The sequence below is a fragment of the Periplaneta americana genome, chromosome 3, assembly GCF_040183065.1.
Source record: "Periplaneta americana isolate PAMFEO1 chromosome 3, P.americana_PAMFEO1_priV1, whole genome shotgun sequence".
Lineage (NCBI taxonomy): Eukaryota > Metazoa > Arthropoda > Insecta > Blattodea > Blattidae > Periplaneta > Periplaneta americana.
In genome coordinates, this window is record NC_091119.1 from 85,725,325 (window position 1) to 85,752,709 (window position 27,385).

The 27,385-nt window shown below is 36.1% G+C and overlaps 1 protein-coding gene, 1 long non-coding RNA gene and 1 other non-coding gene across 3 annotated transcripts in view; 2 read left to right on the top strand and 1 right to left on the bottom strand.

Moving 5' to 3' along the window:
• Nucleotides 1–11,743, bottom strand: part of LOC138696226 (protein FAM219A) — a 251,442-nt gene extending 239,699 nt beyond the window's left edge. Inside the window, exon 1 of the mRNA XM_069820896.1 lies at nucleotides 11,600–11,743. The gene's annotated coding sequence lies outside the window, so the exon portion shown is untranslated. The remainder of the gene's footprint in view (nucleotides 1–11,599) is intronic.
• On the top strand, nucleotides 5,721–5,793 carry TRNAT-CGU (transfer RNA threonine (anticodon CGU)). Its single transcript has one exon. It is a non-coding gene; the product is annotated as a tRNA-Thr (tRNA).
• Nucleotides 7,637–8,428, top strand: LOC138697126 (uncharacterized). The gene is made up of 3 exons (XR_011331528.1): nucleotides 7,637–7,932; nucleotides 8,027–8,190; nucleotides 8,292–8,428. It is a non-coding gene; the product is annotated as an uncharacterized lncRNA (long non-coding RNA).
• Nucleotides 11,744–27,385: the final 15,642 nt, after the last annotated feature.

Consider the following 27,385-nt stretch of genomic DNA (forward strand, 5'->3'; position numbering starts at 1 on the left):
TTTTACAATTCAGCCATTATTGCACAGGGTGTGACATCATCGACAACATTTTTAAATGCCAACTTTTTTTTTCATTTTTTCTGAAAGGTTGGTATCTTATTTAGTTATTTATTTAGTTTTATTTTTTTCATACAAAATGTTTGGTTGCTATGGAAACAGTTTCATTGTTGACTTGTTTGACGTAGTTTCTCCGCAATTTACACAACTACTGCAACAAATGAAGTTCTAATTATTTAAGGCCTTTAAAAATGTTCCCCATTTACAATCTGGCAGTGGCTAAGCCGAAGCGTGAATTCTTATTGAACATTTTCAATCACTGTTGGTGGTATATCTCTGCATTCTTTCCTGAATCTCATTTTTATCTCTTCCATATTAGCAGGCCTCGTAACAAAGACTCTACATTTCAAAAATCCCCATAAATTAAATTAAATTAAATTTGACGAGCATTTTTAAAAAAAGAGTTAATTTTAGTTTTATTTCATTATTCCTTACTTATGAAAAATCCTGTATACATAAATGTACATCACTCCTATGTATTAATATATGTGAATTATCTTTTACGAAAATTAGGGCTTGATAAATGTACTGTGATGCTACAGTCACTATTTTTTCATTCATGAATTAACTGTCTGCAGTGTGCCTTCATTGATGAATTTGTTATAATACTAATAATTTTTTTTCTAACATAAAAACCTTAAAATATGAGTACTGTTTCCCTATAAGAGTAATTCGTAAGAAAATATGCTATGAAAATAAGAAAAATAGGCAACTCTGATGTACTTCTTCGGAATATACATTTTCAAATTTTGTAGAAGCAATATTATTCTTGACAATTTGTTGCAAATAAAATCAATATGGTCTCCCCAGATAAATGGTTTGCATATTCCGATTTCTCGTCTTGTATGTGTCAGTACAAAGTTCTCTTTTCTTTTTATTCGGAGTAGGGACCCAAAGGCATACATTGCAGCCTGAGACTTATTGTGCTTACGATTCCGGTTATGTGAATGATATTTGTAGCCGAACGGCTGTGCTGTGAAGTTAACCCGGGCTATAGTATGGATGATGATAATATGTGAATTAATTATGGCAAAATGAGTCCGGGGTCCAACGCCGAAAGTTACCTAGCAATTCTGCTTGGATTGGTTGAGGGAAAACGCCGGAAAAAAATCCCAACCAGGATTTGAACCTAGATGCGCTCGTTTCACAGTCAGACATGCTAACCAAAGTTCTTGTCTTAATTGAGCTGGTTACAATGACAGTGGTGTAAGTCAATAAATTGTACAATCTGACATACGCCTGGATTTGTATTCCTTTTTAGTTCATCTTTTTAGTGTGATAGCGATGTAAATCAATAGTACAAAGACTGGCCAATAAGAGCAAGACCAATTTTGTCTACTGAACTCAACATCCTACTAGATAACTTTACAAAACCTTGGATTATTCAAAACAAAGTTCATATGACTTACACCACTGTCATTCTAACCAGCTCAATTGGTAAATTAACAATGTTTATTCAATATTTTTGTCATTATTTTACCATATAGGTACTTCTATTGTGTTTGTTATTTGGGTGGAATTTACTGGTTTCGAGTAAAATTGTCGTTGTTTTCGATTTTACAGTGATTTGTATTTTTCGAATGGGGTTAAGTAGACTATCGGTGGGGGGAGGGGGTCTCATACAAATGTCTCACCCAAAAGTGGGTCGCGCATTCAAAAAGTTTGGGAACTACTGCTTTAGCACACTCAAAGTAATGTTTAGAGAATTGAGATGACATTTAATTCGCAATAATACTAAGCATTATTAAATTTCTATCTTCATTCTATTGTTGAGTTTCGTTTTTGTTGCTTTCATTAAGGTAAAGACTATTTCTACTACAGCCTTAGCAATACTGCAACTTCAGCCAATTCTCTGAAAATGAGAGACCCTCCAGCATTTTTATGATGTAAAACTACTAAGCAAAATTTGTACGAATCTGTCAAAATGTAACAACGATAAAATTTAGGCCAATTAACACTGTGAATATAACTGTATTGATTCTTGATAATATTCAAATCCTCGTTATGTAAAGCCTAAATGCCTACAAATGACAAATCTTTGGAATTCGCTTTTGATTTAATTGAGACAGATACATGCTAGAACTGAAGTTCTGCAGTTCCTTAATTAATACAGTACAAGTAAGCAAAAATGTGTTATATTACCGGTTGCTCTGTATTGTTGTGAAACTTGGACTCTCGCTGTGAGAGAGGTACAGAGGTGAAGAGTGTTTGAGAATAAGTTACTTAGGAAAATGTTTAGGGCTAAGAGGGATGAAGTCACAGAAGAATGGAGAAAGTTATACAACACAGAACTGTACGCATTGTATTTTTCACCTGACATAATTAGGAACATTAAATCCAGACGTTTGAGATGGGCAGGGCATGTAGAACGTATGTACAAATCCAGAAATGTATATAGTGTGTTAGTTGGGAGGCCATGACGTAGAAGGGAGGATAATATTAAAATGGATTTGAGAGAGGTGGGATATGATTGTACAGACTGGATTAATCTTGCTCAGGATAGGGTCCGATGGCAGGCTTATGTGAAGGCGGCAATGAACCTCCGGGTTCCTTAAGAGCCGTAAGTAAGTAAGTAAGCAAGTCTTATGTAAGAATTTCTAAAATTTGATTACCTGTTTTGAAAACATGTACTTTACTTTACATACTTTTAATTTCGGGATTGAATACATGGAATTAGACTTTGGTCCAGGAAATAACATTTTCGTCCAGTGGGTTTTTAAGCAAGTGCTGGTTTCGTCAGACGTCTAGAATCCATTCTTAAAATAAGATTTCGTCAATTTTTCTTTTGTTTTTGATTACCTCCTTTAAGTAAATATTTCTAATTGCTTTGTAATTGAGGTGTTTGGTGCAAAAACCATATAAGTCCACTTTTGGTCGAAAACGAGTTAGAGTATGCATGATATATAATACGACAGTGAGCATCTTTTGGTGCAAGAACCAGAGTTGTGTGGACTTATCTGAATGAGATATGCTTAGTTGCCAACAGAGACCGTGGGTGTGTTTGGAGCAAGAATCAGACTAGTCCTGGACTTGTCTGGTTCTTGCACCAAAAGATGATAGCACAAGTGTAGCAGTTGTTTCCTTTTAGTAAAATGGCTGCATGAACGAGATGTAGTGTAGCTTTGTCAGTTTATTGTGTGTTTCAAACATGTCAACTGATAATTCAAGCAGTGATAGTGATAATGGTGAACATTCAAGGATAAGAAAGCGTGATCCCAGTAAATGGAAAATAAACAGAGACAAAGTGAAAAGATTAAAGGGTGAATTATTATGTCTCATGCAGCTCGTGAAATAGGCCCTGCATATAATTGTAGGCGAAAATATGTTGATATATTGGACGGAGAAGAAAAAAAGGAAATAATAACCAAGTTCAACTGTCTTTTAAGTAAGAAAGCACAAGATGACTTTTGTGTGCATCCATTACACCAAGATCTATTCAACGACGAAGGCCTAGAAAAGGTGAAGATTCAGGGGTTCGTAACTTCTCATGTGCATACAAGTTATGTGACAGGGACTTTGGCATTATTGAAAAGAAGAAAAGGCATATAACTGGATTGATTAGTCCTGACGAATGTCAAAATAACTTCTCAGGAAATCATCTACGTTATTTACAGTTGTTCCTGTCACACAAACCATGTTCAAATCTTCAGATACCATTTCGAACCTTTGTTTAAAGGAAACATAAAAACAAGAATTTCAATATAAAATCTCAATATAAAGTATTTCAATACAGTTCCCAGCACAAATATATATTGAAAGTCAGCCAACATCAATAGGCAACTGTTTTTTCAGGGTTCAGTTTTCTGAAGAAAACAACCAACGGAGAGCTTGGTTTCCAGAGATATTATTGTACAATGGGCCATTGCCTGTTTAAAGGGCTAAAAATATGAAGATGTGATGAAACTGGCAATGATATACTGTACATTGCTTCAGCAGACATGGGGTTCTACGAGAAAATGTATCATTCTCAAGGTAGTGCCAATGAAGCTAGTGAACATAGCTCAGATGATTCTGAATAAGAAGTTAAAGACTTATAGTGGTTGCTGTATTTCAATTAATTTTATTTCCTGTTTTCTCTATTTGATTATCAAGTTAACGCACAATATTTTCATTAACTTGTTACTAACATTGAATAACCTACTAAATAGAATAGGCCTACTGGTATTATCTTTATATAATGCATCTTTCTTTCTACTAAATTCTGTTTTCTTTTATATTTTAATGTACTATATTTATTTCTGTACAGTATTACCAATTTTATACGTTCTGGTATTCTGATAAATTTATGATGATTATTATTTTTTTAATTTTAGTAGGTTATTTTACGACGCTTTATCAACAGCTTACGTTATTTAGCGTCTGAATGAGATGAAGGTGATAATGCCAGTGAAATGAGTCTGGGGTCCAACACAGAAAGTTACCCAGCATTTGCTCATATTGGATTGAGGGAAAACCCCGGAAAAAACCTCAACCAGGTAACTTGTCCCAACCGGGAATCGAACCCGGACCACCTGGTTTCGCGGCTAGACACGCTAACTGTTACTCCAAAGGTGTGGACGACGACGATTATTATTATTATTATTATTATTATTATTATTATTATTATTATTATTATTGTAAGTATTTAAATATAGCATGAAACCATACATATAATTTAATCATTCAGTTCAACAGAATTTATTGAGAATGTAAACAGCGTAGTTTGGTAACTATTCTCTTGGCATTTGTACACTTAAATATTTCAAAATTGAACAGAACTTTTTATAAATGCAAAAATTTGCACTTTTGCAGTATAATATGATTCACATGTAAAATATATTGTAAGATTATTAATAGTTAATAACAAAATAATGATCTTGCATTGTTCATATATTGTTTTTAATGATATTTACTTAGATAATAATGGTCTTTCCCAAATCATATGTCAGATTTTAAATGTTTGGTGCAAAACCCAGATAAGTCCAAATAAATATATAATTAATTTTAAAATGCACATCTATAATTTTATAAATTGATATTCATATATAACAAACAAAAAACATACAGAAATCGTTCAGTACCATTACATTTGTACAATTCCTAAAAATACATGCCTTCAATGGATGCCAAACTTTGTTTTTACATTTACTCCAAAAGTGTTTTTCTGGACTTATCAGGTTCTTGCACCAAACCCCTCAATTACTCTTATTATAATTACTATAATAATAATAATAATAATAATAATAATAATAATAATAATAATAATAATAATAATTCGATCCCAAGGGTCGGCTATCCTGACTTAGATTTTACCCAGATCACGGGTTTTCCGTAGTTTCCGAAGTCCCTCCAAGCGAATTCTAGGATAGACCAATAAAAGGACTACGACCCTAATCCTTATTTATCCAAACGCAAACGCTAGCATAAACGCAAGAAAAGTTTGCAAACTCCAAACTTTTGCGCTTGCGTTTATGTTATTTTGAAACAAAACACGATCGCAGAGCGCTCTTTTTACTAACACCATCTGTTGGCTGTTTCTACAAACTGCATTTTACATCAAATCCTGCTTCAGAACGTTTCGAGTAAATAATTTTCATTTGCTACGGAATGATTTGATGAAACATTAATTGCTTTGTATCAAGAACAGTAATGGAGGACGGTTCGATCCGGTGCTGTGGATTGAATTCGGCGTAGCTCAGTGGTCAGAGCGCTTGGTACGTAGAACCAAGCACCCGGGTTCGATCCCCGGCGCCGGAGCGAAGTTTTCTCCTCAAATATTAATTGTCAACATTACAGAGATTATTCTGTAGGAGAAATTAATAAATCCATAATATTTGTTTATTAGACTTAATTTAAACTTACGTGACTTGGCCCGCGATTCTTTCTCGAATGCTTAATGTGACCCTCGCTATGAAAAGTTTGGCAAGCCATGAGTAACATATACAAAAAAATTGATAAATCATCGAGAAAAATACAACACTTATGAGAAACAGCGCAAAACACTGAAGTTAACTCAATAGAGTTTGATGGATTCCTTTTCCAACATGCATAGAACATTCGTGGAGGACAATGTGTGGCCTGCGAACCACAGATTGAGAAACGGTACTCTAGTCCATACAGTTGATCTTAATCAATACTAATTTTGCGGCACCACTCAGTTGCTTTGGAATTCCTGCAGTTATCGTTACTTTCCTCTTGTTAGACAAAGACAGATAGCCAGGATGTACTTCACTTTCCTTGTTCTGTTCCTGGAATTCGTCCGCAGCATTCAAGTCCAAAGATAGGCGTCGGACAACGTTGCCAAACTAAAAGGTGTCTGAAAGCGTTACACCATATACGTTATAAAAATTCAGAAGCCTTTCTTTATATTATCACTTGCGGTACATAGTTTGTATTTTAACGCTTAATATGTAAATTAACGCACAGTAGCTTGACTGAATTTCTATTGAATTGAACTTCAGCTTTAAGTTTTTCTATTTTTCTGAATTATTATTATTATTATTATTATTCAGAAAAATAGAAAACTTAAAGCTGAAGTTCAATTCAATTCAGCCAAGCTACTGTGCGTTAATTTACATATTAAGCGTTAAAATGCAAAATATGTACCGCAAGTGATAATATAAAGAAAGGCTTCTGAATTTTTATAACGTACATGGTGTAACGCTTTCAGACAGCCTTTAGGTTGGCAACGTTGTCCGATGTCTATCTTTGGACTTGAATGCTGCGGACTAATTCCAGGAACAGAACAAGGAAAGTGAAGTACATCCTGGCTATCTGTCTTTGTCTAACAAGAAGAAAGTAACGATAACTGCAGGAATTCCAAAGCAACTGAGTGGTGCCGCAAAATTAGCATTGATTAAGATCAACTGTATGGACTAGAGTACCGTTTCTCAATCTATGGTTCGCAGGTCACACATTGTCCTCCACGAAAGTTCTATGCATGTTGCAAAAGGAATCCATCAACTCTATTGAGTTAAGTTCACTGGGAAGATATGAAATCCTATACTCAGTATTTAAGGGTACGGATATGCCGAAGATGCATCGCTGCTCGTGGTCGAGGTTTACATCGCAATAGAAGTCGATGTCGCGATGTAAGTCGATGACGGATGAACATACCGGAAAGGTTTATCCTTTCAGTGTTCTGCGCTGTTTCTCATAAGTGTTGTATTTTTCTCGATGATCTATCAATTTTTATTTTATTTTTTTGTATATGTTACTCATGGCTTGCCAAACTTTTCATAGCGAGGGCCACACTAAGCATTCGAGAAAGAATCGCGGGCCAAGTCACGTAAGTTTAAATTAAGTCTAATAAACAAATATTATGGATTTATTAATTTCTCCTACAGAATAATCTCTGTAATGTTGACAATTAATATTTGAGGAGAAAACTTCGCTCCGGCGCCGGGGATCGAACCCGGGTGCTTGGTTCTACGTACCAAGCGCTCTGACCACTGGGCTACGCCGAATTCAATCCACAGCACCGGATCAAACCTTCCTCCATTACTGTTCTTGATACAAAGCAATTAATGTTTCATCAAATCATTCCGTAGCAAATGAAAATTATTTACTTGGAACGTTCTGAGGCCGGTTACACACTATACCGAGAGATGTGTAATGTGAAATGTGTGCCGAGAAATGCGCGAGCGAGGCGAGACAGCATTGTCCACACACAGCGCCGAGAAATGTGTAATCGAACCAAGAGTACAGAATAGAAAATAGTTGCAGGTTTCGCGCGGTAGCCATCTTAATTTAACCTATCATTGTATTTTCATGGTGTAGTTGTGTTGTTTTAAATTTTTCAGTAATATTTTGATAAATTGAAATATGTCGATCCGGTGTGCTATATGGCAGAGGAAATAAAGTGTCCAAGAACTTACCTGGAATAACCTATCATGGGTATGTATGAGAGACTAATGACATTATATACGTAAATATCCGGAGTTGTTGTCGTCTGTAGTTTATTAATATTTAAATTTAACTTGTGTTACAGCTTTCGAAAGGATCCTGAGGTTGAAGCTGTTCGGACACCTCGTGTTGTCGCAGCACAATTTGTTCCAGTCACTTCAGGGAGGAGGATATGGATCGCACGACCTTATCATATATGTATCAGAAAGGGGGCTGTGCTGTATATATTTGCACCCTGAAGAACCAAAGGTTAATTATATGAGCATTACACTGATAGAATAATATTGGTATATCTATTCGCTATTGTGTATAAAGTAGGCTCGTTATGTTATATGAATTATTATTTTCAGGAAAGAAGAAGAGTAAAACTGAAATTTGCTGAAATCTTTCTCTCCCTCTCTCTACTGTGACAGTTGTAGACGAAGTTGGGACCTCCGTTATGTCATTGGAAGGTGATACTGAAAATGAAATTCGGGTTCTATCAAAGTAGAATAAGGAAGTTAAGGAAAGGATCATTTTGTGTACAAAAAGAGAATTAGACATTGCAACAGTATAAATGGCGAGTGGTGAAATCAGTGGGTGATTTGAAAGATGTGTTGGAAACTGTGAAACAGAAAATCTTGTTTGAACAGTAGTTTTATGATATGTCACGTTCCAGTTCAAAGACTTTTGTAGGCCTATCTCTTCTCAAAAAACATATGAAATGTTAAGGTAAAAAACAAAAGAAACAGTGTGATGAAAACGTACCGGTAACAATTAATTTTCTTTCCCCTAACACATATAACTTTGTTAAAGAATTTGATACAGCTCTTCCTAATCCTCGGACTCTATATAAATAGTACAGCAACGTAAATGCAGTTCATTGTACAATAAATGAGATATTCATATTCACAGCATAATATAAATAAAATATTAATATACAAATAATTGTGTTTTTCTATGTTTATTATGTTGTAGCCTATAGTTTGAACCTTATAAATCATCCAATTTCTTAATAAAAATATAGCAGTGGATCAAACCAAGAACGAACAGTTTAAAAATACTAAAAAGGTAAGTAGTTTACATAATTTCGTGGTGCAAAACATGAATTAATTAAATGTAACTTTTATTTTCTTTGAGACGTTTGTTACTCCATTACCATGAAAAAGATTTATATTGCATAAAACTGCAATAAGTGTATTTGATAGATTCTTTAATGCGACAGTGACTCTGGAACTAGGCATTTTCAATTTCTTTCACGGCCTTCAGTGAAACTATGACAATGTGCTCATAATATAGGAGGTGATAGAGCTTCTTTTTTAGCACCCAATTATATAAAATATTTGGCAAAATTATCAACATAAGACACAATAGTTCCTGCACTAATTACTAGGGAAATAACCAGTTTTCATAGTATTGCTTCTTGGACCTAACGAGTGTTATATTTGTAACAAGTGAGGGGTGGGGGGCTACAACAATGTATTAAAATACAGAAGAATCAAATTTGTATAATTTTAACAAGTGCGGGATACAACATCGTATTAGAATACACAAGTATCAAAAGATTTTTTATCCTGAAAGTAAAATATCTGTGGCTGCAAACCAAAACCATGTTTTTACCACATTATACAACTCGCAGAATTCAGTGACACGAAAGAAAATTGTGCCTTTCTTTGGTGTAATTTTTCTGGAGAAATACCATTATTCCCTCACTATATTAAACGGCATGCAGGAAATTGTGTTTCACATTATCGCGAAACGGAATGATAGTGTTCACTTTTTCATGAACAGGAACAATATTCTCTTCAGTCCAATAATGAAACCCCTGAATCACGAGTACAATTAAGATAACTGAATCCTTAATAAAATCATGTTGACTAGCAAGTAATACATACAGTAATATCTAATATAAAATCATATCTTTTCATCGGTAAGTATTGTGTGATAATAAAGTCATAATTTCATTCATTGCCAATCTTACGTTGATTGGCATTGCAAATTAGAAACCTAACCTAATTAATGTCTGATTAAATCGGTTATCTGCTTCCAGATTTCTTCTTTTATTTGAAGACCTCCCCGGAATAAGGGCATAACGAACAAAATTCTAAATTCATGTTTCAGTAGAAAGGAAAATTATTTCAGGAGCATATTTCATTAGTGCTTTATTTACTATCACAATCATTTCACTAAACAGGGATAAATGTTTATTCAGCCATTGAGTTCAGTTTATTGTTATAAATAAATGCTTTAAAATTTCTATTCCTCCCTACATCACATATTTTAATAATTTGATGTTACATTCCTTTTTTCCGTCGACGTCTTCAATTTAGTATTATTATAGTTATCGTCTCGTGAGTCATACTTATTTGTATGACACCAAAAAAGTTCAATGGCCGATCTGACATATTAGAACAATTTTGCCAAGTTTTCTGCATTTAAACAGCTGAAAAAAAATGTTTTCCCGATGTCTGTGTGTAATCGTAATCGTTGACAGAGGTCGAATGTGTCTTGAAAAATTCGCTGGGCTAGCGATCAGAGCGAGAAATGTGTTTACCTCGCGCGAGGTGAGCGAGAAACTCGTTGTAGTGTGTGACGTTCCATTTAAAACAATGCTTTCGATTAAACGCATTTCTCGGTACACATTTCACATTACACATTTCTCGGTATAGTGTGTAACCGGCCTGAAGCAGGTTTTGATGTAAAATGCAGTGTGTAGAAACAGCCAACAGATGGTGTTAGTAAAAAGAGCGCTCTGCGATCGTGTTTTGTTTCAAAATAACATATACGCAAGCGCAAAAGTTTGGAGTTCGCAAAATTTTCTTGCGTTTATGTTAGCGTTTGCGCTTACATATTTCATTGTGAATGCTTTCATTAAATAACATGGGTCCAAAGTCTTGCGTTTATGTTGCGCTTGTGTTTAATTTTCATTGTGAATGAGCCTTAATACTACGCACCTAACGTAACGTAACCTCTCATACAATACTACATTCTAATATTATATTTTGTTAACAATGTTGCCGTCTCTGCTACGCCTAATAGGCCAACATCGCGACTCATTCGAACCACTACTCATTAATTTTAACATTAAATGCTTCTGAAGTGAATTTTCTGCAACAATCAATCCGTTAATGTAGTGCAACAAGAAGTTAAATGTGTTGTAGCAGTGATAAAATTGTGATAAATTCGTTGGCTAAACTTGCACCGAGGTAGTTCCCTTCATGCTCCGCTTATACACCTTACATATACGAATCTGTGTCAGGTTTGGTTGGTTTAGGCTTTTATTATGCCTTACATAATATATGATCAACTGCATTTCAACAAAAAAAAAAGCCCTTATAAATTCAACGATTTTTCACTTAGGCCTACCGAAATCATCGGAACAACATCAGCGCTAGTTTCACCTTGGTTTTACGTGTTCTGTTGTCACAGATCGTATATGACTGCACAATAAAAAAAAAACTGGATAAATTAGGATTAGGGACGAGTCAGGTCGTAGTCCTTTTATTGGTCTATCCTAGAATTCGCTTGGAGGGACTTCGGAAACTACGTAAAACCCGTGATCTGGGTAAAATCTAAGTCAGGATAGCCGACCCCTGGGATCGAATCCCGGGCCTCCCGAATGAAAGATGGGGTCGTTAATAATAATAATAATAATAATAATAATAATAATAATACTTACTTTTTTCGTTTTCCCTGTATAAACATTCGTCGGCGGCAGGATTTTCACCGTAGAAAATCTCAGCATTTCATTACAGAGAGTCCAAGGCTAGAAGCAGGCAGGAGTTCATCGGTCAGTGTTCTCGTAGTGTTTCCTCTGTGCAATTTCCACTCTGCTCTACAGAAACAGTTCGAAGGCTATACAGAACATAAATATTGTCTCACTCACGCGAGACCCTTTGCGAGGTTACATTTCTCTTTAAATAGAACCATGTGCGAGATTAGTAGAATGGTAGTCGCATCTCACTCCAGTATAAATGTGTACATGCTTAGTGTTGCCAACATAGCGACTTCGTCGCTAAATCTGGCGTCTTTTAACTGTTCCTCTGCAACAATTATTATTAACGGTTTTTTTTAATAGGGATTGAGCGACTCTTTAAGCACCTTCCAGTAACAAAAATAAAACTTTCTCTATAGATAATAAGGAATTTAGTGACTTCTGAACTTCTTTTTCGAGACTTTCCGTACACTTTAGTTGGCGATTCTGTACGCCATCTCTTTTGCATTTTCCCGGTTAAGAAATCAACTATCTCAGCGAAGGAGAGGATTTGGGGGTTAACCCACCTCCCTTCCAAAGAGCCCCACAAAAAGAGATTAGAAAAACATGAGACCAAACAAAGTGGAAAAATCATTCTTAAAACATGATGATATGCATCACCCAACTCAAACTCTACTTGTAGGCTTATTTTTTATTTATATAAAGTTTAATTTATATTTGTATATATGGCAATATGAAGTTTACTTATTTTTTTTCCGTGTTAATACTGCAACAACAATGTTCGAAATTACTTAAATGAAAATCACATTTTCGGTCATTAAGTTCATTTTTATACTGAGATTTACAAAAATCGGAAATTACTCCACGGAATTTTTCGACTTTAAATCCGATATTGCGGTTTAACTGCAAACGCGCGGCTGTTTTTATGTTTATATATTTGGCGACAGCCAGCAAAAGCGCCTTCGGAGATTCGTGAAGATTATTTGAATTAATGCTGGCGAAATAAATCTCTTCTGAATCATTATATCAGGGGAGTATTTTGCGGACTACCGGGGCTACCGGCGGTAGCCCAAGGAAATTACAAAAGAAAAAGTTTATAATATAACATAATGTAATAATTTTGTATTATTAGTTTTACCATAGTAAGTAAAATTAAAGTAATTGTTAGATTTATATGCGCTCTCTGCTCTCGAAAAGAAACAAGTAATCAAGGCGGCATCGCTGGAGAAGCCGCTTGCTACGTGAGGTAGCCTGTGACCGTTTCGCTCACGCTGTCCTTCGCACAACTGCCCGTCCCCCCCCCCCAACCGCTCCCTTCTGTTTCCATCGTCCAGTGTAGGCGGGCGAGTTGCCGCTCTCGTGATCGGTTTCTTCGCAGGCACGAAGCACCAATACGCTTAGTACGCTAGCAATTGAATGTGATTGTGTTCTTGCAGTGCATTATTATAAATCTGCGATTTGTTCGAGTGTCTAGGAGTTATATTAATTGTGAATTATTAAGTTTTTAATTTCCCAATTAAGTGATATTGTGAAAAATATGGCAGAACAAGTTTCTGGAGAGGTTTCTGCTGAAAATGACTGTGTAATAGAAGGTTTATTAAAAGTGCCTTTTAACCGTCGTCCATACAACGAGAAAGTTGAAATTGTGAAAATGGAAAGACCAACTCCTGAGTTAAATTTTTCCATGGACGTAAAAGAAAAACAGCGTGAGTACACACGCCATTTCACTTCAACATCATATGGTAAGTGGAATTGATTGTGTGGTACTTCTAAACTATTTTGCTGGCCATGTTTGTTATTTAGCCGCGAAACTAATGTGTGGTCAAAAGAGGGGTTTTCTAATATGAACTCCCTTCGAACGGCAGTCCTAGAATACGACAAATCTAAAGCTCATATTTGTAGTAGCATGAACTTTGCAAACTTTGGGAAGACAAGAATTGATTTACAGCTAGATAAGCGAAAAGCTCTACACATCAACCAACACAATGCTCTTGTGAAAAAAAAAAATCGGGAGATTTTACTGCATCTTATTAACGCAGTCTGCTTTCTAGGAAAACAAGAATTGGCTTTTCGGGGTCATAACGAGAATGTGGAATCAGAAAATATAGAAAATTATATTGAATATTTAAGTTCCTTAAGTGAATTTGACTATTTACTGGCCAATCATCTTGAGAGTTCAACAGTATTCCGTGGTACTTCTCTCGCAATTCAGAATGACTTAATATTTGCTATAAGTGGGGTTATGATAAAGAACATAAAACCTTTTGTCGCCATTGTTGTTGATGAAACAAGTTACTGCTCTAATCAGAGTCAACTGTCCACTGTTTTAAGATACGTCGACAGTACTGCCAATGTTCAAGAACGGTTTATAGGATTCACAAATGTCAGTTCGGACAAAACTGCTGCTGCTTTGTTTCAGCATGTGGAAGGTGTTATAGCAGAATACAATGTCGGCAATAAGTTAATTGCACAGACATACGATGGTGCTTCAGTTATGGCGGGAAATATTAATGGCTTAAAAACAAAAGTTCAAGAAAAGTATCCTCAAGCATTATTTGTCCATTGTTACAGCCATGTTCTCAATTTAGTTTTGCAACAAACTACTTCATCCATTCCAGAATGCCGCATTTTTTTCAAAACACTGTCGGGTTTAGCTGCATTTTTCTCATCATCTCCTAAAAGATCAGAAAACTCAAGGAATTTATGAACAAGAAACTCCCAAAAGTAGCACCAACTAGACGCAATTTTACATCTCGGCTTGTAAATACAGTAAAGGAATACAGAGGAAAACGGACTGCTCTCTTTGAAAATATCATTTGTAATGACTCTGAAGAAAACTGGGATGATGCTGTAAATGTGCAGGCTCAAGGATATTTGAATTTTTTCACACAGTTTCAGAATATATTTCTTCTTGAAGTCTATGCTAGAGTGTTCGCACATACAGATGTGTTCTACAATATTCTTCAGACAAAAAGTCTAGATATAGCATACCACTTGCAAGAGGTATCAAAGTTAAAAAAAAAACTATATCCGAGTTCAGACGTAGTGGGTTTCCGTCCATATGGAGTAATATGGAAAATGAAAATTCTTCAGACAATAAAATGGAACCACCATTAAAGCGAAGAAAAGGAGATGATGAATTGAAATACAGGCAGCTGTACTACAGCATACTAGATCGTATGCACATGGAAATTACTGACAGATTTTCTGATTATGGAAAGCTTCAGATTCTTCTAGATTCTCAAAAATTTTCTGCTTATAGAGAAAACTTCCCGAATGAGGCACTAAACAAATTATTTCAGTTCTATAACAGTCACTTTGATCAAGTACGTTTGAAAAATGAATTAAGTGTAATATATTCAGCAGAAGTCTTTGATTTTTCGAACAAACCTATCCATGAAATATTATCTGCGATATATGAAAACCAGCTGAACCAAGTTATTCCTGAAGTTCTTAAATTGGCAACATTAAGTGTGACAATACCAGCTACGTCAGCATCGGTAGAAAGAACATTTTCTGCGTTGAAGAGAATAAAATCCTACTGTAGATCAACTCATACACAAGAACGTTTATCCGGCTTGGCACTGATGTCCATTGAAATGTCATTTCTACAGAAACTTCGCAAGTGGCCCAACTGTAATTTCAATGACGAAGTCATCAACGTATTTTCGTCCCAATCAAGACGTCTGGAATTCACATAAATATGTAAGGAATTTTATTATAGGGATTTTAAAATATATTTTGTGTAATAATAGGGTCAGTGGTAGCCCAAATCCTTTAACCAGTATACGCCACTGCATTATATGAGTACAAATATTTTGATTAGATTATAAATAGGAGTTTGTTCACAGAGCGTTTTTAAGGATTTTTTTACTTGGTTATTTAACGACGCTGTATCAACTATGAATTTTTTTATCGTCGATGATATTAGCGATAGCGAGATCATATTTGGCGAGATGAGGCCAAGGATTCATCACACATTACCTGACATTTGTCTTACGGTTTGGGGAAACCTCGGAAAAACCCAACCAGGTAATCAGCCCAAGAGGGAATCAAACTCGTGCCCGAGCGCAACTGGCAGGCTCGGCAGGCAAACGCCTTGGCCGACTGAGTTACGCGGGTACCTTTAAGGGAATTGAGAAATATATTATTTTGTGAATGATTTCTAGAAACGGTGGAAGTTGTACGGGACGAAAAGACAGGTTTCTGGTGAAATATTCAGAGTGGTTGAAAGATGAGGTGAAGGTTCCTCAATTGAAACTCAATGCTAGAGCTAAAGAACCTTGCATCTCTCTTACATACATACATACATACATACATACATACATACATACATACATACATACATACACACATACATACATACATACATACAGTCCACACCTGTGGAGTAACGGTTAGCACGTCTGGCCGCGAAATCAGGTGGCCCGGATTCGATTCCCGATCGGGACAAGTTACCTGGTTGAGGTTTTTTCCGGGGTTTTCCCTCAACCCAGTATGAGCAAATGCTGGGTAACTTTCGGTGCTGGACCCCGGACTCATTTCACCGGCATTATCACCTTCATCTCATTCAGACGCTAAATAACCTCAGATGTTGATAAAGCGTCGTAAAATAACCTAATTAATAATAATAACATACATACATACATACATAGGTATAGTGGAAGTGAAATAACCCTGCAGATTTTCAGAGCGAATAGCACGTGTTGTACGTAAGAAAAAATTGTCATACCATAATGTTGGAAAGTCCATAGTTTTCTTAGAAAAAAAATAATTTTCCAAATGTTTAATAACCTCTTATTCGGTAACTATTACGAGTAAGATCGTGATTTTTGTCTATAAATCTAATAAAGAATCATTTATCCCTCTGGCGTATTTCAATAGCGCGGAGGGTTTTCGTGTAAGCCTAAATTTAATTTAAAAACCACTGCCCGATGCGACGAGCTTGCATCATTGTAGCCAGAAAGGGAGATGGGAGGTAGTTCGCTAAGGCAGAGAGACCTGAGTTCGTTGACCTCTTACATCTGTACTAAGAGAAAAAAGAGCAGTGTGTTAGCAGCGATGTTGTCAGATTGCTGAAACTTTCAACTCAATTGTATAACTAACTGTGAATTTAATCTCAAATCGTAATGTAAGTTTTCTATTCATTTAAATGTACCCTGAAGCAAATACTCTCCAACAATAATATTGGAAAGTTCACGGTAAAAGTGGCGACTGTCTCACCAGCCCTATCTAGCGGCAAGGTTTGTAGGCAGCGAGGATAACGCGAGACATTGCGCGGTAACTGTGACATGAGTTTTGTTCAACAAATAGGCTACGTAGTGCAAGTCGTAAGGGTTATTCTCATTGTTGTTGCACACAATGTCAGGGAAATGTGGAATATTTTTTGTTCTGCGTTCTTCTGTAAAAACTACGCTTGGCAAAAGATGCTAGATCTTTCTTCGGATTTATGGAAGATAGAGATAGATGAGAGAGTCCTAGACAAAAAGTTTCAAATTAGAGGAACATAGTATATGTAAAAATTACAAAATATATTCAGATCACTTTAAGTTATCGGACTTCAATAACAATAATAAATTTTAAAAGTCAGGGGTGAGTAAAAATAAGATGTAATTGGAAAAGTATACCGAAGTTTCAAATCAGCTGTAAGTTAGGCCTGTTATGTTTAATAGTTTGCTTTAATAACAGACTGAAGAGAATAACTGTTCCTTCACTGAATTTAAGAGTTCCTTCTTCCGAAAATATGAGTCAAATTCAAAGTACAACGAAAGAACCGCGAAGGTCTTAAAAACGTATTAGATTTTGCATCAAAGAGGTTGCATGTTCTCTGATGTCAGACAAACGATGGATGACACTCCTCTACCATGTAATTAGATAGTGCATTAGCAATAATATATTATTTATTATGTTAACTAAACCAGTTACTAAACTGCATAAATCTACTTTACTTTCTTTATACAAAATATTTTTTGATAGTTTAACCGTATAAAGACTGAAAGTCATTATTTCTTCTTTTTTTTTTTTTTTTTTCGAATAAAATAGATACGCCTTAGGATCAAGGATCAAACAATATTGAATGGAGAAAAATTCTTGGATGTAACGAAGTACAAGTACAATTTCAAGCTATTTGGCAAATTACGAGGGAGAGTCAAAAAGTAACCTTAATAATTGTTTTATTAATTGAATATGTATAATAAAACTACAATCACTTTTCAACATAGTCCCCATTACGTTCAATGCAAGTGTTCCCGTTATACAGGTATGTGCGTGCGTACATGTGTGCGTGCGTGTGTGTATAGTACGATCTACTATGTGAGTCTGATTCTTTATTTATATATTAAGGTTACTTTTTGACTCAGCCTCGTAATTAAGTCGAGATACCTAGATAGATAAATTTTATTTTATAGATTATGAACCCCGCATTAAAATTGCTATGGAAAGAATTACTGTTAGTTGGGAGGCGGAGGGAATAAGATCTTTGGGGAGGCCGAGACGTAGATGGGAGGATAATATTAAAATGGATTTGAGGGACGTGGGATATGATGATATGGACTGGTTAATCTTGGTCAGGATAGGGACCGATGGTGGGCTTATGTGAGGGCGGCAATGAACCTCCGGGTTTCTTAAAAGCCATAAGTAAGTAAGCAAATATGTATGGAAATAATTAGGCCTACATTATAAGTATAAAATATAGATTTAAAATTTTAATAATAAGAAGATTAATACAAGACTGCATAGAAAATCTCTTTTCTGTTGTTCGATCTAAACGTAAAAACAACGTGACTCCAGGCTGCTAAAATTAAAAAACTATGACGAATCATTTCGTAAGCTTTCCTGAAAGAAAGAACAGTGAAGTTGACATTTGTTATTTCTTTCTCAAGAAAGGAGATATCGAGGCAGCTAAATTGAATTTTTGCAGACCTCGTTAATGATGGCAAAAATATACCGCATATAAATAAATAAAAAAATGTATTGCAAGAGAATGCAAGAACTTCTGTTGCAGGTTGGGTGTATAGCTGTGTGAATCACGAAATTTGTCGAAGAAATTTTTCTTGAGATTGTCCAAATAATGACGTAAAAACACATATCGCAAAAAAAACTGTAAAGATTCAAAATAAATGGTTTTCTGTAAGAATATTTATCTACTAAGACAAAATTGTGTTCTGATGTTTCTTTTATAATTAATAATGTTCTTTATAAAACTAGAACTGGTGTAATAAAAGACATATTTAAAATAGTATTTTTTTTTTTCGTTGGTAACTCTATAGCATCTATTAGCTGCTTTATGGTTGTGCTAACAGATGCAGTTACTTGTCAACAATGTGACGCTGAAACGTGTGTTCAGGTTACTGCCCAGCGACAGTCCTGATGTATTTTTTATATTTGTGATGATTGATTAATTACTATTAACCCGACACACTCACAATCACACATATAAATTTCCAAACTCTAGACACCCAGGGAATTCTTCTTCTACAAGAAAAATTCACTGAGAGCCAAGCCCGGGAATCGAACCCGGGTAACTCTATAGCATCTATTAGATGCTTTGTGGTAGTGCTAACAGATGGAGTTACTTGTCAACAATGTGACGCTGAAACGTGTGTTCAGGTTACTGCCCAGCGACAGTCCTGATGTATTTTTTATATTTGTGATGATTGGTTAATTAATATTAACCCGGCACACTCACAATCACACTCATATAAATTTCCAGACTCTAAACACCCAGGGAATTCTTCTTCTACAAGAAAAATTCACTGAGAGTCAAGCCCGCGAATCGAACCCGGGACATCCTGATCTAGAAGCTAGTATGCTGACCAACAGACCACGGAGGCAGTCTAAAATAGTAGTGTTCACTGTTAACATTTCAGTTTGTAATACTGGGTCAATATCTTCATTGATAAATATTTCAGTGTACTAATAAACTTTCACACCAAAAATAAAATGGACAACCAGATAGTTAGAAAACGAAATACCGGTAAGCCGCTAAGTCAATTACAACTAAATCATATACACTATGTGATCAAAAGTATCAGGACACCCACCTCAAATTAAGTATAAGTTTGGGCAGCCCTTCATTGGGAACACTCGCAGTCAATATGGTGTTGGCCCAACCTTAGCCTCCATGACAGCCTTCACTCTCGCAGTCATACTCTCAATCAGGTGGCGAAAGGTTTCCTGGGGAATGACAGCCCATTCCTTCATGAGCGGCAAAATGAGAAGAGTTACTGATGTGAGTCGGTGTGGTCTAGCACGATGTTGGCGTTAGAAAACATCCCAGAGATGTTCCATCGGATATAAATCAAGACTCTGCGAAGCTCAGTCCATTAGTGCGACGTTGTTGTCGTCAAACCACTCACCGACAAGCCCTACAGCATGGATGGGTGCTCGGTTGAGTTGAAAGACACAATGGTCATTCCCGAACTGGTCTTTCGATGGTAGGCAACATGAAAATGGTTAAAATGGCAACGTAAGCTTGTGCCGCGACATTACCAGGTAAAACAACGAGGGGGCCAAGTTCCCTCCAGGAGAAACATGACTACACTGTAACCCCACCACCCCTGAATTTCACAGCCGACACTATAAAGACTGGTAGATGTCGTTCACCAGACATTCGCTACACCTATATCCTACCATCGGATCGCCACATAGTATACTGTGATTCATCACTCCACACAACGATTTTCCACACTTCTAGGGTCCAGTTTCGACGCTCCTTGCACCATGCGAGGTGGCATTTGACATTTGCCTGTGTGATGTGTGGATATAGGCAACTGCTCGGCCATGGGAACCAAGTTTACCTCGCGCCGAACAGTCATGGTGCTTGAAGAAGATCCTGATGCAGTTCGGAATTCCTGTGTCATGGTGGCAGTGGATGATTGACGATTACACTGTACGACTGTCTCAACACTTGACGGTCTCGGGAAGTCATGAGTGGTCGGCCTGCATGCTTTTGGGTTGTACACATCCCTTGACGTTTCCACTTCAGTGTAACATCGCTAGCAGTGGACCTAGGGATGCTTAGGAGAGTGGAAATCTCGCACACAAACTTCTTACACAAGTACCACATAACCACCTGATCATGTTGAAAGTCCGTGAGTTCCTCAAACCGTCTCATTATGCTGTCTCGCGCTACCTGCTGACAGCTATCTGATGTCTCTTCACTACTGTGTCGCTTCTGTGATGAAAACCAGTGGCGAAGCTACATTCATGCAACTGGGTATTCTAAAGTTATTCCTTATACACACACGCACACACATATTATATTATATATATATATATATATATATATATATATATATATATATATTAAACTCCAGTCGTGATGTTTTTTGCTCTGCATAGATGTCGATGATACGTTCTTTGAAGATGTCATCCCTGAAAAGACTGTTTAACAAACACTTCTCAATAGCCAGAGTATTCAAATTGCTCAGTCTAGAATCTGACATGGAGTTCCTTAAAAATGTCTTAACTGTCTTCAATGCACTCATACTTCGTTCACTCGACGCAGTAGATACAGGGAAGGTGAGAATCAGTCTTATGAGCCGCACTATTTCTGGATAGATTTTTTCTAGGCCATTGTTCAAATATATTTCGGCAACAAACCTGCAGGCAAATGCTTTGTTTGGTCAGAATAAACGTTTGTGATCCATGTTTTTAAAATCACAAGCATGCACTGGAATACAGCTTTCACTTCACTTCACCGCGTCGTTATTTAAAGACGCTGCTGCTAACCAATACTGTCATGCTCCTGCGTCGAAATGTGTCATTAGAAAAAGTTCATTTTCACGTAGTATTCTTTACCAACCGTTAAATATATTTTCAATTTCACATTCGTTTTAGTAGTTAATCTAATTCGAATTCTATACTATAAGTGTATTCGTAGTACCGAAATACCGAACCCACAGGTATTGTATTGTATTGTAATGTATTTTATTTATTAACATTCCAAGGTATTCGTACATTGCTTACAGATAGAATATGGAACAAGTCAAAAAACTTAATACTATTATAAAGTCTTAATTTATAGTCACTGTCTAGATGAAATATATACAGACGAGATTTACAATATAGTCTACTAGTACAACACAAAGTTTTAGTATCAATTTCATGAAGTGTTATTGAATGTCATGAATTCACCTACAGAATAGAAGGCGTGAGAAATTAGGTACTTCTTTAATTTGGCCCTAAATAATTTTATGTTTTGAGTTTCATTTTTATATCGATAGGGAGGCTATTAAAAATTTTTACTGCCATATAACGCACTCCTTTTTGATAGCACGATAGACTTGCCGATGGAGTATGAAAGTCATTTTTTTACGTGTATTTATGCTACGAACTGTTGAATTAGTTACAAAGTGTTCACGATTACATACGAGGAAGATTATTAATGAAAAGATATACTGACAAGCCATGGGCATTATTTGTAGTTTTTTTTTAAATAGTCCTACACGATTCCCTAGATTTGGCACCTACTATTATTCTAATTACTCTTTTTTGTAGTTGGAATATACTGTTACTATCTGTGGAATTTCCCCAGAATATTATTCCAAAATTCATTACCGAGTGGAAGTATGCAAAGTATATAAAGTGATTATTTGAATAAAAACGTAAGTGGATAATAGATGATACATGATGATAATAATGAATACATTTGCAATTTACGGAGACAGACCGACGAAAAATGAATACTGCCCTATTATTTCTCACACACTGACAGACTGCAGCGTTGCCAACCGTGGCCGGTAAACGTAGCTTTTAGCTACGTAGTCGAATGGCAAAATGTAGCCGAATGAGATTCGATCGAATGACTATTTGTGAATACTCAATTTTATGTGTAAACACGTTCTTCTATCAAATTTTATTTTCTCACACTCTAATAGCCATAAGAAGTTTCTCGCTTCCGCAAAAAAATTACGAAAACATAACAGAAAATTTAAAGTAGGACAGAATTCCGGACTCTGCGACCATTATTTATGGCAAGGAAAGCTTTGGTATTTTCAGTTTTCTTTTCCTGTTATGTGAATAGCGCCCATTGTTTAACCATCAATTCTTGGATTCATGAATTCGCCGACACCTGACAGTGTCTTTATTGGGAGTCGCCTATGCAACAAAACTGAACTGGCCCTAAATTAATGAATGACTTTTCCAACACATCCGCCTTCCAACATTGTAACCATAGCATAGGTCGTAGATTCTGTTTATTACTCTCTGAATGTGTGTGACTTCATTTTGGTATTTGTAACTGAATTTCGGGACGTTTGTAGCAGAAGCAGACTCGCTAGTACTGAGGCCGTGTCTCAAAGCTACATTTTCAGCTGAAGTGAACTAGATTGTTGACTAAATAGCCGGATGTGACGTCAGAAGTTATGATCCAAAGCTACGTAGTGCATAGCAATCAAGTCCGTAGTAGCTAGTAATCGAAAATGCTTGCTTGATTGATGACTTGTTCACTAAACAAACATGGATACCTCATCAGCAATTGGGGTTATGAAATCTGAAAATGCTTTGGAAGTAAAATAATGTAAATATAATGTAGAATAACACGTTAACTTTGAACACTGGCATTGTTAGTACCTTCTGTACAATGTTTTAAACATTATTGTAATATATTAGGCCCTTATCATTTCCACACAGCTCGTAATGAAACTGCATTAGGACACTGCCTTCTTAATTTAGTGCTGCACCGTGATGTCATGGTTTTTAGAAAAATAATCTATGAAGAAGGCCATGTTTCAAGCATACATGCCCAAAGCTCCCTAGTGTGTAGTCTATAAGTCACCTAGTTGCTAGTCACTAGTGTGTAGTATGGACTTGAGCTTTGAGACACGGCCTTAGATTGGTGACGCTCTTAGAGGATAAAAAAGAGGTGACGCTGAATGACAGGTTCAGAGTCTAGGCTCTTCACAGAACTATTTAGCATTAGTGACGTATGCAAGCACTCCGCTTGGCGCATGCGCATATGCTTTCTCTATCTGCTGCCGTGAGCCTGGTTTGAAGCAGAATCAGCGAGTAGCCACACTGTAGTTAAGCGCTGGTTCCGCGCCGAGGAGCTGGCGTCAATCCTTCCGTAACTAGACTGAAAACTAGAGATTTCATATACCTATACCAATGAAAACAGGAAAATATAAATGCGCTTATTTCTTCAAAATCCAATGGGTAATCTAAGGCTCACAGATTACCCTTCAGCTTCGCCCCTGATGAAAACACGTTTTGCGGAGAGTCCGAAAACTTTTGATCACATAGTGTACATTTGAAAATACGAAAATTGTGGCAATTCATTTCTATTCTAATAACTTTGTAACTTCTTAATTGAAAATGTTGTAAAAAAAACGACTTCAAATTATACTATTGCTTTACATTTTCTTATTGACATCTCTCTGCTTTTCCTCACGTAACCCAGCAGTTTTGTTTTTCGCAATAAAAATGACTGCACCTCGCTGTCCTTCACATATGAACAATAGTAGAAAACGCGTCATTATTACTCAGTAGCTACAGCTCGTTTCGCCAGGGTGACATCCGATCGAATCATTGCTGTATGTAGTGCATGATTTAAACTAACTATCTGCCAAATTTGAACGTCCTAACCAAAATAGTATTCCGTTAGATAATTGTTGTGCTTCACCTTCAGATCTTCCCTTGTATTACAACGCAAAGACGCTGTGCGCACTTCAAAACTAAATTCAAGCTAGTGGGCCCAGTGGCAGTTGGGGGCAGACTTTCTTTATTGGTACATGAAAAGCACCCATATAGGTATGATTTGTAATAAGAAACTTTACAGGACCTCGCAGGACCGATAACTTTTAACCTCCGTGAATCCGCCACTTTCACATTTTCAACAACAATCAACGTCATTATATTATTTAATATCTAAACGCCGTTAGTTAACTAGATAATTAATTAAAACTATGATAAAATATTCTACACACTTCCAGGAATCGAATCCATGCTTCAGTTTTTAGTTTCACACTTATACAACTTCTTTATAATACTTCAAAAACGACCTTTCTTTCATCACGCAAACTCAGCAACTGCACTGTCCAAGAGAGACGCATTTTCAGCCACGCATTTAGAAGCACAGGACTGGAGATGTGAGATAAAAGATACGATGTCTACATGTCCTGTCCATCCTCTTCAACTTAAGACAACAACCAACCCTCCCCTATATGTTTCAGTTTTGGAGTTTTGGCCAGGAATTCGGGAAAATGAACCACTGTGCGCCGCAAAGAATGTATAAACAAATCGAGCCGCTAGATGGCAGTACAGTCACTTTTCACCGCTGCTTGCAATGCTAAACAGGAAAACTTTCCAGTATTATTGTTTGAGTGTATTTGCCTGAAGTCCCTTTCAATCTGCAGAATTATTTCACTTCCATGTTGTATATCTGGGGGGGAAGGCGCGCGTTTGCTGTTAAATTGCAATATAGAATTTAAAGCCCAAATGTTGGTTTATATTTTGGTCACAAATTCCGTGCAAGTAAGTGCCTATCTTTTAAAATATCAGAAAAAAAACGAACTTCATAAATTGAAAATTAAATTTTCGTTCAATAATTTCGAAGATTAACATGAAAAAAAATCAGGTAAATTCCTGAAAGATATACCTGTGACTTGTGTTTAAGAAAATGTAAAAAAAAAAAAAATTTGTTTAAAATGCATTAATCGTTCATAGAGAGAATAAATAAAGCACTGTCTTTCACTGCAAACCCAGCATTCTCCAGTCTTTCCTATTTTCCGCCTTCCTCTTAGTCTCCGCATATGATTCATACATTATAATATCGTCTATCATCTGATATCTTCTTCTGCCCCGAACTCTTCTATTGTCCTATATATTGCGATCGTAATTCCCCACCTCTGTGGGCAATACCGATAAGTATAGTGTCTTAAGTATTTAATTTGTCCAACTCAAGATTATTATAGTAGAATGTAAATTATGCTTACGTCACAGGTGTAAGGGTGTAAGGTAGGTGTTAGGGGGCGTCGCATGTGAAGTCATAGTGGTCGTCGCCAAAGTATTACGTCATAGTGGGCGTGGCAAAATTATTACGTCATAGTGGGCGTGGCAAGTGACGTCATGGGCGTGGCTAAAGTATGACGTCATGGAGGGGGTGGGGGGCTTAAATTATGACGTAGGAAAGGGGCGTAACTTAAATTACGTCATAAGAGTTCAAGGTTAAAGTGTAACGTCATGCGGATATGTAATGGCATGACATGTTCATACATGTTTATCTCCTCAATGTGGGGGCTTAAATTGTGACGTAAGAAAGGGGCGTAACGTCATAAATGGCAATCTAAGAGTTCAAGTGTAAAGTGTGACGTGCAGGTATGTAATGGCATGACAAGTTCATACATGTTTATCTCATCAATGCAATGTCTGCTATGTGTGCAAATATTATGCTGATTCATATCCGGCAATTGTTCTCGGGTGAAAGACACAAGTTCATACATGTTTGAAAATCCCATCTGCTATGTGTGCAAATATTATGCTGAATCACTCGCACTGCTATGTATGCAAGGTCACATCCGGCGAGTGTCCAAGAATTAATCTATCACACTTAAACACATACATTCTTTTTCTTAAGATTCTAATGTAATGGTAATTTAATTGATGGGGAATAGGTGTAGAAATGTGGGACATAAATGGTTGCATAAAAATTAATCTAGCACACTTGTAAATTAAACAGGATGTGGTTGAAGTTGGAAATGGGGGAGTGGGGTAATAATTTGAAATACACACGGCATAACTTAAAGTATGATGTCATTCACAAGTGCAGGTTGGGGCGTAACGTAATAATTTGAATTACATATGTTCATTCAAGTTTGTATAGTTGAAATACACAAGTTCATACATGTCTGAGATTTCATCTACACAATGATGTGATTACACGTGCAAATATTATGCAATCTCACATCCGGTGATACAATTGCTGAGTAATAATAAAAGCATGTTTTTGAAGCACCTGCAACATGTCATATTACACAAATATTGCATGATGCAAATAATATGCAAGCTGTTAATTCACATCCGGTGAAGACGCAAGTGCTGAATAATGGCCACCTGTCCAATGGATGTCCTGAAACTGGTTGTACTTTAAGCCAATTGTTGAGTAATTGATAAAAAATATTAAGATTCTAATGTACTGGTAATTGAATTGATAAATAGTAATGGGAAATGGAAATTGGAATGGGGGAATTATTTATGGCGTAAATGGTTGTACTTTAAGCCAATTTATAAAAAAATTAATCTAGCACATTTGTAAATCAAACACATACATTCTTCTTCTTCTTCTTCTCATTATTATTATTATTATTATTATTATTATTATTATTATTATTATTCGTCATAAAGAAGATTAAAGTGTGACGAGCCAATTGTTGAGTAATTGATAAAAAATGTTAAGATTCTAATGTACTGGTAATTGAATTGATAAATAGTAATGGGAAATGGAAATTGGAATTCGGGAATTATTGAAGGCGTAAATGGTTGTACTTTAAGCCAATTTATAAAAAAATTAATCTCGCACACTTGCAAATTAAACACATACATTCTTCTCATATTATTATTATTATTCCAGTGTAATAAATTTTGAAGTAAAATTGAGTGGTTTGTTTAGCGTATTTAATACATTATTACCAACATTAAATTCATCAGAATGTGACATTATTATTTCGTAACACAATAATTGTAGCAGATAAATCAATGTACATGTATATGTTGTATAATGCATAAGTGTGCAAATACTATGCAAGCTTGCTG